General features: G+C 44.1%; 1 protein-coding gene across 2 annotated transcripts in view; it reads left to right on the top strand.

Annotated features, from left to right (window-relative positions):
• The first annotated feature begins 1,422 nt into the window (after positions 1 to 1,422).
• The window catches only part of MT4 (metallothionein 4), a 34,667-nt gene continuing 25,228 nt past the window's right edge, over positions 1,423 to 10,861 (top strand). For both annotated transcript variants that reach the window (XM_082712519.1, XM_082712518.1), the window contains exons 1-2: positions 1,423 to 1,580; positions 10,630 to 10,778. The gene's annotated coding sequence lies outside the window, so the exon portion shown is untranslated. The remainder of the gene's footprint in view (positions 1,581 to 10,629; positions 10,779 to 10,861) is intronic.

Raw genomic sequence — 10,861 nt, 5'->3', positions numbered from 1 at the left:
CAGGCTCCGCCCGGGACCGTCTGCTGCTGTGTGGCCGGGCCTCGCGCGGAGCTGAGGTGCAGGTAGTTTCTCTCCTTGCTGCTGCAAGTTTACTTCATTCCAGTTCACTATACGAACGTGTCTGAGCGGTTACACCCGCGGGACTTCTTCCGGCACCACAACCAAGCCGCACGCCTGCGGGCTCCACACACAAGTACCCCACGCTCCCAAAGGGCCTTAGTTCAGGAAAGGTGTCTTGAATGCCTTCTCTCCCTCTTGATTTAGCTATTAGTGGGGGCAAACCACAGTAGTTACCTGCGCTAGGTATACCCATCCTTTCCAAATAAATAAAAATCGTGCTTTAGACTCTCATATTTAAGTAATGCAGCCCCCCTTGTAAAATTCCCTATATATTTTTAAATGAAAATATACAAAATAGAAAAGTCACAAAACTTCCCGACATTCATTCAAATAGACTATGTGTTAGATCCTGTTCTAGAGGATAGAGGTTTAGCCGTCAACGTACTAGTTTACTGCTCTACTGGAGCTCTCCTAGCACTGACTAGTCAGCAGAGACAAGCACAAAACAAGAAATACATGTAGTAGGTCATTTAATGATGAGGAGAGAAAGAGGGATAGAGATCTCAAGTGATATTTAGGTAAGGAAAGTAAGGGAGCCCTCCTGGAGGAAGAGTGTTTCAGCAGGCGCAAAGATCCTGAGCACTCCCTTTGGCTGCCTTCTAGAAACAGACATTTAGAAGTGAGGGATGAGGGACACCTGGGTGGCTCAGTTGGTTAAGCAGCTTGCCTTCGGCTGGGGTCATGATCCCAGGGCGCTGGGTTCAAGTCCTACATCTGGCTCCTTGCTCACAGGGAGCCTGCTTCTCTCTCTGCCTCTGCCTGCCTGTGCTCTCTCGCTCTCTCTCTCTCTCCCTCTCTCTCTGAGAAATAAATAAAATCTTAAAAAAAAAAAAAAAGTGAGGGATGAGATGAGTAGGAACCAACAGAGGAGACTGAGAAGGAGCAGCCATTGAGGAAGTAGGACCAGGACAATATAGTGTTCTGGAAGCTGAGGGAAGATGGAGAAAAGAAAAACAACTGTGTCAGATGCTGAAAGATGAGTTCTAGAATATTCTTGTTACTTAGATTCTGCAATCACAGCTGTACAAATGAGCATCTTTCCTAGAGCCTGATGGTCCTTGACTCTGAGTTCCCCCAGGCCCTTTCTGCCCCACCACCTCCTCTATCACCCATCGAGACATCACAGTTCGTAGCAGTTCCCCAACCAGCCTCAGAGTAGAAATTGCCTTGGCTTGTCCCCCTGTCCTCATCCATCAGAACTTAATTTGCTCTGTAAAGTATCCTTCCCCTCTGCCCCCATAATCTACCTCCACAAAGTTGTCAGCAAACTGAATCCACTTTGCTAATATCTAATCTTTCCCATGAACAACTTGAAGGAAATGGATCTCTAACAGAGATCACTTCAGGCAGTAAGTTTTCAGACAGTCTCATATGCCAGGCTGTGTTCAAGGACCTATGAAAACAGAGGTGGACGAGAAAGATGTAATCGGTGTCCCTGTGGAGTTTACAACCTGGAGGAGGTAAGGAGCAACAAACATTACACGTGAAAGCCAATAAGATCGTTTTGTCTGGTCATAGACTGATGTGCTGGATGGGGGAAAGGCTCTCAGAAGAAATTTGAACTAAGGTCTTGATGACAAGTAAGCAGCAGCCACTAGAAGATGTGGGGGAAGGGCTTTCCAGACAGAGGCAACAATAAAGCAAAGGCCCTGGTTGGGTATGTTCCAAGATCAGAAAGAAGACAACATGGCTGGAACCTAGTGAGTGAGAAAGAGGTCACATCACCTCAGGCTGTGAGCCACACCAAGGAGCTTGCATTTTACTCTTTAGCAGGCAGACGAGTCCATGGCTTACTGGATTTCCATATAAGGCTGGACTTGGTCTTCATCCACCCAGCGAAGCCTTACTCACTTTATGGACTGCCTTGGTGGCCTTCATCTTTATAGTTTCTCTTCCTCACAGGACATTACAATCAGCAGCCACATCACTAACATTTATATCACTAACATTTCATTTTCTATGTGCCACCATTTCTAAGTACTTCATGGGGATCCGCTCACTTAATCCTACAATAACCCTGCGAGGCAGGTGCTACTGTTAGCCCATTCTACAGATAACAAAACTTTTCCTCTATCAGCTCCTCCCTTCGTAACTCTTCATCAGCGCCCCAGTTTCAACCAAAGAAAGTTCAAGCACTTTGACAGCTTATAGAGATCAAAGTCTGACCACTACTGGCCTCTGCAAGCCTCCTTTTCTGCCACCTCTTGCCTCAAACCCGATCCCTTCTTAGATGCTGTCTCTAGCTTCCCCACCTTTGCTCACATTGGCCCTCTGCCTAGAATGTCCTTCCCTTTCATGGGTCCCCTGGAAATCACATCATTTGCCATATTGGAGCCATTTGAGTCTTTGGATCACAATCCTATTTAGGATCAGCAAGGATCCCCAAAAGGGTAGATAAACCCCATTCTCCTTGACAAACACTGATCAGAACAGAGGACCTGGGAAGACTGTCCTCCAAGGAAAAACAGCCAGGAGAGACTGGCCCAGAAATGACTCTCCCTCTACCAACAGTCCCAGTCTTCTCTACCTCCCCCTTCTGACACCCTTCCCCACCCCACCAAGAATCACTGGTTCTTCAGAGGAGACAATTGTCATCTTCACATGAGTGAGACCTGGAGTTCCTGAGGACCCAGGACTTGTGGAGAGTTGCTGGTGGGCTCTAGGTTGACAGCACTACCTAGTGGGTAAGCCCACAAGTCTCGAAGTATGAAGAAGACCTGAGTTCAGATTTCTCCTCCATCAGTGAAGCTCAGGCCCATCATTGAATGCTAATGCTCATATGTACTGAGTGCCTTCTCTGTGCCAGGCACTTGACATACGCACACTCACTCACTTAATCCTCACAGCCACCCTCTGAGGCAGATTCTCTCATCATCCCCATTTTACAAGAATGGAAACTGAGTCACGGGAGGTTGGATCATCCCAGCCCAAGGTCACACAGCTGGTAAGTGGCAGAGCCAGGATGGCACACCAAGTGGTCTGGCTCCAGGCCTTGAGCTATGAACCACAGCACGTATAGTAGTGTCTCCCGCAGTGAACTTCCTGAGCTCCAGCGTCCTCTTCTAGAAAAGAGAAGTATCTGGAGTACTGGGGAGTGTTGTGATAATTATACAAATTAATATGAGTAAAACAATGCCCTGCCTTAATAAGGGCTCCCATAAACGGTTATTATGATTATTATGAGTTTTTTATGATTTCCCCCTTGGTGAGAAGGCTGCCTTTGACTTGTTAGGGTCATTATTGTAATAAATTTGGTATCTTTTTAAAGATTTTATTTATTTATTTATTTATTTGAGAGAGAGACAGTGAGAGAGAACATGAGCGAGGAGAAGGTCAGAGGGAGAAGCAGACTCCCCATGGAGCTGGGAGCCCGATGTGGGACTCGATCCCGGGACTCCAGGATCATGACCTGAGCCGAAGGCAGTCGTCCAACCAACTGAGCCACCCAGGCGCCCCAAATTTGGTATCTTTTTTTTTTCTTTTTTTATCCTCTCTCTCCTTTTTTTTTTTTTTAAGCAAGTAGCATTGTTTCCAGTTCTGTCTCAGCCCCCCACCCCCCGGGGGGAAAACTCACCTAGCTGGACAAGGTCTGGTGGGAACTAGGTGAGACCAGAGTTGGAAAGCTCACTTCCTTGGGTCACACCTGCCCCGCCCCCACCCTCCACATGCTCACCTTGCTATGTGAGGCAGCCCCACTAGAGGGTGTGCAGGTGTAAAGAACGGAGGTTAGTGCACCTCAGGACTCTGGATTATGGGCCTGGAGGCAGGCCTCGTGAGAGGGCCCCTCTGGACAGAAGGTCTCCAACTGTCAGTCAAGGGGTTGACTTCTGGAGAGAGGACTGGGACAGGGGGCCACCTAGAAGAGGACTTTTGACTTTTCTTTTGTGCGCTGTGGTGTTTGCTGTTCTCACGGCAAGGTTGTACTTTTGTAATAAACACACACACACTTTTGCTTTATTAACATATAATGTATTATTTGCTTCAGGGGTACAGGTCTGTGAATCATCAGTCTTACACAATTCACAGCACTCACCATAGCACATACCCTCCCCAGTGTTCATCACCCAACCACCCTATCCCTCCCCGGCTACCCCCTGGCAACCCTCGGTTTATTTCCTGAGATTGAGAATCTCTTATGGTTTGTCTCCCTCTGGATCCCACCTTGTTTCATTTTTTTCCCTCCCTAGCCCCCATGACCCCCACTCTGCCTCTCAAGTTCCTCAAATCAGAGAGATCATATGATAATTGTCTTTCTCTGATTGACTTATTTCGCTAAGCATAATACCCTATAGTTCCATCCACATCGTTGCAAATGGCAAGATTTCATTTTCTTCAATGGCTGCATCGTATTCCATTGTATGTATATACCACATCTTTATCCTTTCATCTGTTGATGGACATCCAGGTTCTTTCCATAGTTTGGCTATTGTGGACATTGCTGCTATAAATATTCGGGTGCACATGCCCCTTCAGATCACTACATTTGTATCTTTAGGGTAAATACCCAGTAGTGCGATTGTTGGGTCATAGGGTAGCTCAATTTTCAACTTTCTTGAGGAACCTTCATGCTGTTTTCCAGAGTGGCTGTACCAGATTGCATTCCCACCAGCAGTGTAGGAGGGTTCCCCTTTCTCCACATCCTCTCCAACGTCTGTAGTTTCCTGACGTGTTAATTCAAGCTATTCTGACTGGTATGAGATGGTATCTTACTGTCATTTTGATTTGTATTTCCCTGATACCGAGTGATGTTGAGCACTTTTTCATGTGTCTTTTGGCTGTTTGGATCTCTTCTTTGCAGAAATGTCTGTTCCTGTCTTCTGCCCATTTCTTGACTGGATTATTTGTTCTTTGAATGTTGAGCTTGATAAGGTCTTTATAGATTTTGGATACTAGCCCTTCATCTGATATGTCATTTGCAAATATCTTCTCCCATTCTGTCAGTTGTCTTTTGGTTTTGTTGAGTGTTTCCTTTGCTGTGCAAAAGCTTTTGATCTTGATGAAGCCCTAATAGTTGATTTTTGCCCTTGCTTCCTTCCCTTGCCTTTGGTGATATTTCTAGAAAGAAGTTGCTGTGACTGAGGTGGAAGAGGTTGCTGCCTGTGTTCTCCTCAAGGATTTGGATGGATTCCTGTCTCACATTGAGGTCTTTCATTCATTCTGAGTCTATTTTTGTGTGTGGTGTAAGGAAATGGTCCAGTTTCATTCTTCTGCATGTGGCTGTCCAATTTTCCCAACACCACTAGTTGAAGAGACTTTTTTCCCGTTGGACATTCTTTCCTGCTTGTCGAAGATGAGTTGACCATAGAGTTGAGGGTCCATTTCTGGACTCTCTGTTCTGTTCCATTGACCTATGTGTCTGTTTTTGCGCCAGTACCATGCTGTCTTGATAATTACATCTGTGTAAGGGAGCTTAAAGTCTCGAATTGTGATGCTGCCAACTTTGGTTTTCTTTTTCAACATTCCTCTGGGTATTCTGGGTCTTTTTTGGTTTCATATAAATTTTAGAATTATTTGTTCCATTTCTTTGAAAAAAATTGATGGTATTTTGATAGGGATTTCATTAAATCACACACATACACACACACATACACAAACACACTTTAAAATAAAGCAGTGTGAGGGGCACCTGGGTGGCTCAGTTATTTGGTTATCTGCTTTCTGCTCAGGTCATGATCTCAGGGTCCTGGAATCAAGCCCTAGGTCAGGCTTCCTGCTCAGTAGGAGGTCTGTTTCTCCCTCTCCCTCTTCCCCTCCCCTTTCCCCAACTTGTGCTCACATTCTCTCTCTCAAATAAATAAATAAATAAAATTTTCTAAAAATATAAAATAAAATAAAGTAGTGTGCAAGTGGAGGATGTCTGTGAATTTCAGAGATCCAGACCCACAGCCCTTCCCCACACCATTGCCCAGAAACTGCCTATAAAGGACCCCAGTCTTGAATTTCCCCCAGATTAAAGGGAGTGGCTATGAGGATCTCTCTCCAGCTCCCAGAAGGGCAGGGGTCAGAGACCACTGGAGCAGAGCAGGCAGCACAGGGTCCAGCTCTGTGAGAACACTCCATGAGCAGCCTTTCCAGGGGTCCCCTCCTTCAACCCTTAATCACTTGACCCCCATCAGCTGACCCTGGGATGGGTCTGCCACGGGCTGTAGGGGTGAGGCTGTCTGTCTGGGTGTCCTGTTAGCCTATTTCACACATGTGAGTGGTGAGAAAGGGAAGAATCATAGTCCAGGCCACTTACTTCCAGCATGTCCCATATAAAAAAGAGCAGAAACTACTCCTTCTGGAAGGTAGACAGGAGAAAATGTACCAAATACTACTACCCATAATTTATAGTAGAAGCTAACACCTTTTGAGCGCATACTAGGTACCAGACTGCTAAATTCCTTACTTGTATTATTATGTCTCTTAATCCTTACAGTAATGCTATGAGATAGGCAATATTATCCCCGTTTTACAGATGCAGAAACTAATTTCAACTCCAATTTTTTTCTGCATTGCCCCCCACCACCCACGCATGTCACCAAACTGGTAGGAAATCTTGTAAACACCATCTCAGCCAGGTAATCAAGATGGATAATGAGGTAAAGTCACATTATCATGCAAAGCATTTCACTTCTGTTGTACTTTCCCCTAAAACCTGAAATCCCTATCTGATCACGAGAAAACAAGAGATAAACCCAAAATGAAAGATAATCTACAAAATACCTGGCCATACGCCTCAAAACTGCCCAGATGATGAAAAGCAAAGAAAAACTAAGAAATTGTCATGGAATGGACAAGATTTGATCTTGGAGGAGAAAAAGAACATCAGTGAGAAAACTGGGGGAGTCTGACTAGAGTTTATAATTTGGGTGGTAATGCTGTACCAATGTCAATGTCAGGCTTTTGACAGATGTCCTATGATTATGTAAGTTGGTACCGTGGCAGGGGGGGACTGGATGAAGAGTCTGCAGGAAGTCTCGCATAGTGCTGGGGGATCAGGATGGTCCTGGGAGGTAGGATAAGGGACATAAGGGAACTTTTTGGGGTGAGAAGAATGTTACATATTTTGATTGTGGTGGTAGTTACATAGATGTATATATCCCTCAAAACTCAAAAACTCATCAAACTGTACATTTTAAATAATTTTGTTGTATGTAAATTATGCCTCCAAGAAGTAGGTTTTTTGTTTTGTTTTGTTTAAGTTTTTATTTAAATTCCGGTTAGTTAACATCCAGCGTCATATTAGTTTCAGGTACATAATATAGTGATTGAACACTTCCGTACAACATCCAGAGCTCATCACAAGTGCCCTCCTTAATCCTCGTCACCTGTTCAACCCAACCTCCCACCCACCTCCCCTCTGGTAACCATCATTTTGTTCGCCATAGTTAAGAATCTGTTTCTCGGTTTGCCTCTCTTTTTTCCCTTTGTTCATGTGTTTTGTTTCTTAAATTCTTAAAACACAAATACATCACATGGTATTTGTGTTTCTCTGACTTACTTCACTCAACATAATACTCTCTAACTTCCTCCTTGTTATTGCAAAGAGCAAGATTTCATTCTTTTTATGGGTGAGTAATATTCCATTGTGTAAACACCACCTCTTCTTTATCCATTCATCAATTAATGGACGCTTGGTCTATTTCCATAATTTGGTTATTGTAGATAATGCTGCTGTAAAGATCAGGACACATGTACCCTGTTGAATTAGTATTTTTGTATTCTTTGGGGAAACACCTAGTAGTGCGATTGCTGGATGGTAGGGTAGTTCTATTTTTAACTTTTTGATGAACCTCCATACTCTTTTCTAGAGCAGCTGCATCAATTTAAATTCCACCATCTTTTCATGTGTCTGTTGGCCATCTGCACATCTTCTTTGGAGAAATGTCCGGTCATGTCTTCTGCCCTTTTTGCTTTTTTTTTGGGGGGGGGTGGATGCTGGATGCCCATTTTTAATTGGATTATTTGGTTTTGGGGTATTGAGTTTGAAAAGTTCTTTATGTATTTTCCATACTAACTCTTTATCAGATATCTCATTTGCAAATATCTTCTCCCATTCAATAGGTCACCTTTTAGTTTTGTCAATTGTTCCCTTTGCTGTGCAGAAGCTTTCTAATCCCAATAGTTTATTTTTGCTTTTGTTTCCCTTGCCTCAGGAGACATATCTAGAAGGAAGTTGCTATGGCCAATATCAAAAAGGTAACTGCCTGTGTTCTCCTCTAGGATTTTTATGGTTTCAGGTCTCACATTTAGGTCTTTAATCAATTTTGAATTTGTTTTTGTGTATGGTGTAAGAAGTTGGTCCAGTTTCATTCTTTTGCATATTGCTGTCCAGTTTTCCCAACACCATTTGTTGAAGACACTATCTTTATCCCATTGTATTCTTTCCTGTAACATTATAAGAAGGCAGGTGTACAAAACAGTACCATCCTTTCTTCCAAAGGTCTAGAATGGAAAATGCCAAAGCTTCTTCTCAATATGCTCTTCTCTCTGAACCCCAGACTGGCCTAGCTTAGCCTTCCAAGAGTGGAGGCATTGCCCAAGGAAAAGATGCCTGGAAGCTCTACCTTAATCCACAAGTTTCATTGGGACTTCTTGGGCTCACCTGAGACCAGAAATAGGTTTTTTAAATTGTTTAAATCTAAATTTAATTTAAAATTAAAAAAAATTTTACATCAATTTTTTGTTGTTGTTAAAGATTTTATTTATTTATTTGACAGAGAGATCACAAGTAGGCAGAGAGGCAGGCAGAGAGAGAGAGAGAGAGAGAGAGGAGGAAGCAGGCTCCCCGCTGAGCCAAGAGCCCGACGTGGGACTCGATCCCAGGACCCTGAGATCATGACCCGAGCCGAAGGCAGCAGCTTAACTCACTGAGCCACCCAGGCGCCCCAAATTTTACATCAATTTTTAAGTCACTCCCATACATAAAATCCTTCAGTGGCTTCCCATGACATAGTAAATAAAATCCAAAATCTTAACTTGGCCTATAGAGCTCTGGTATCTGTGAACCAGCACAGTACACCAAATGTGACCTTGCCTCAGGACCTTTGCACCTGGAGCTCCCTCCACCTGGAATCCTCTGCCCCCCAGATCTTGTCAAGTCTGGCTCCCACAAATCAGTTAGGTCTCAAATCAATACCTCTCTCCTTCTAGAGGCCTACCCCACTACCAGCTCTCTCTCTCCCTAGATGCTTAATTTTCTTCAAAGTGTTTATCTCTATCTGAGAATATCTTATTTACTTATTTCTTTACTTGTTTTTTATCTGGCTCTCCACACACAAACGCAAGCTTTGAAAGGGTCTTGGCCACTTCAGGTAGGGAAACCCAATAACTAGCAACTTCACCCCCAGCCCCCTGGGGGTGAAAGAGAGAAGGGTAGATAGAAGTCGGGCAGGAGAAAGCAGAAGTATGACTTTATCATGGGGAATGTGACTTCTCTTTGCCAAAAAAAGGAACTTCCTCACTCTGAATGCCTGAATCAGAGAGATTTGTCCATCCCTGGAGAACCACAGGCCAAGTCCTGGGTCAGGCCCCTTTAATCACGTGTCAAGGAGTAAAGCAGACCAGCTCTGTAGAGGAGGAGGCTGAGATGCTAGCCCAGGAATAAGAGGGGCGAAAGACTTGGGGACTCTCATACAACATTCTCGCTCTCTCCACAAGAAACATCCCAGCCTAACATCATCCAAGCACCTTCACCGGTTTCTGGCACATAGTGGGAGCTCTGCAAATATCTGGTGAATGAATGATAGTCTAATTCAAATAAATCAATATCACATTGTATATACCTACTACACCACCTTAGAGTCTTTTCTACCTGGAATGCTCCGCCCCCTTCTCCCCCAGATCTTGTCCAGCCTGGTTCCCATGTGTCAGTTAGATGTCAGCTCAGTGGCCCCCTCCTCAGAGAGGCATACCCTGAGCCCCCAGGCTGTCTCTCCCTCATTACCCTGCTTTGTGTCTCCCCACTGACACATTCTAAAGAGATTGTATGGTTTTGTACTAATAAGCATGAGAAGGGGTGCATCTTTTTTTCTTGTTTTGCACCATGACACACAAAAGACCATGCCTGAGATTCTGGACTTGATTCTGAATATGATTCTGGATGAGCCGGAGATTCCCAAAGAGAAGGGAAACTTTGGGGAATTGATCACCATTTGCACACAAATGAGGACCAACCAGGGCTTCATTTTTTTTTTAAATAAACAACAATAAAGCAGTGCTGTGCATCACACCTTTAGTTATATAAAGACCTACTCAGTAAGTTACTTTTCAAGACTCTTTAGGAAAATAAAAGATTCGGTCCAGCAGGAGTCCAATATAATAGCCTTGCCAAACATTTACTCAAAGAAACACATTTCAGTTAATTTTTGTTGATGTTCTTTCCAACATTCTCTGGCTTGAAGGATAAGCTTCAGATTCTGAAATACCTATATAACTGACATAAATTGTGTTGTTGTTGTTTTTTAATCTACAAATCTACTCATGACTGATGAATAACTCCTCCTGCTTTCACCAATGTCTGCCAAGCCCATGGTGGTAAATGGTACCCATCAGAAGGCATGAGTAGAGGTGTGCTGACAGTAACAAGCCAGCCCTGCCAGGGCAACGAGGACTAGGAACCTTCAAATGATTTTGAAATTAGAGAAGGCCAAGGCACCCAAGAGGTAACCCAAGAGGTAAGCCCAGCACCCAAGGAAAGGAGGAACCATCTCTTGGCCCAGCCTGCCCCCAGGGTGCAGATCAAAGCTGATAGCTGGAA

Source organism: Mustela nivalis, assembly GCF_964662115.1.
Source record: "Mustela nivalis genome assembly, chromosome: 18".
Lineage (NCBI taxonomy): Eukaryota > Metazoa > Chordata > Mammalia > Carnivora > Mustelidae > Mustela > Mustela nivalis.
The sequence above is the reverse complement of the archived record's forward strand: the minus strand, read 5'-3'. Positions and strand labels throughout refer to the sequence as shown.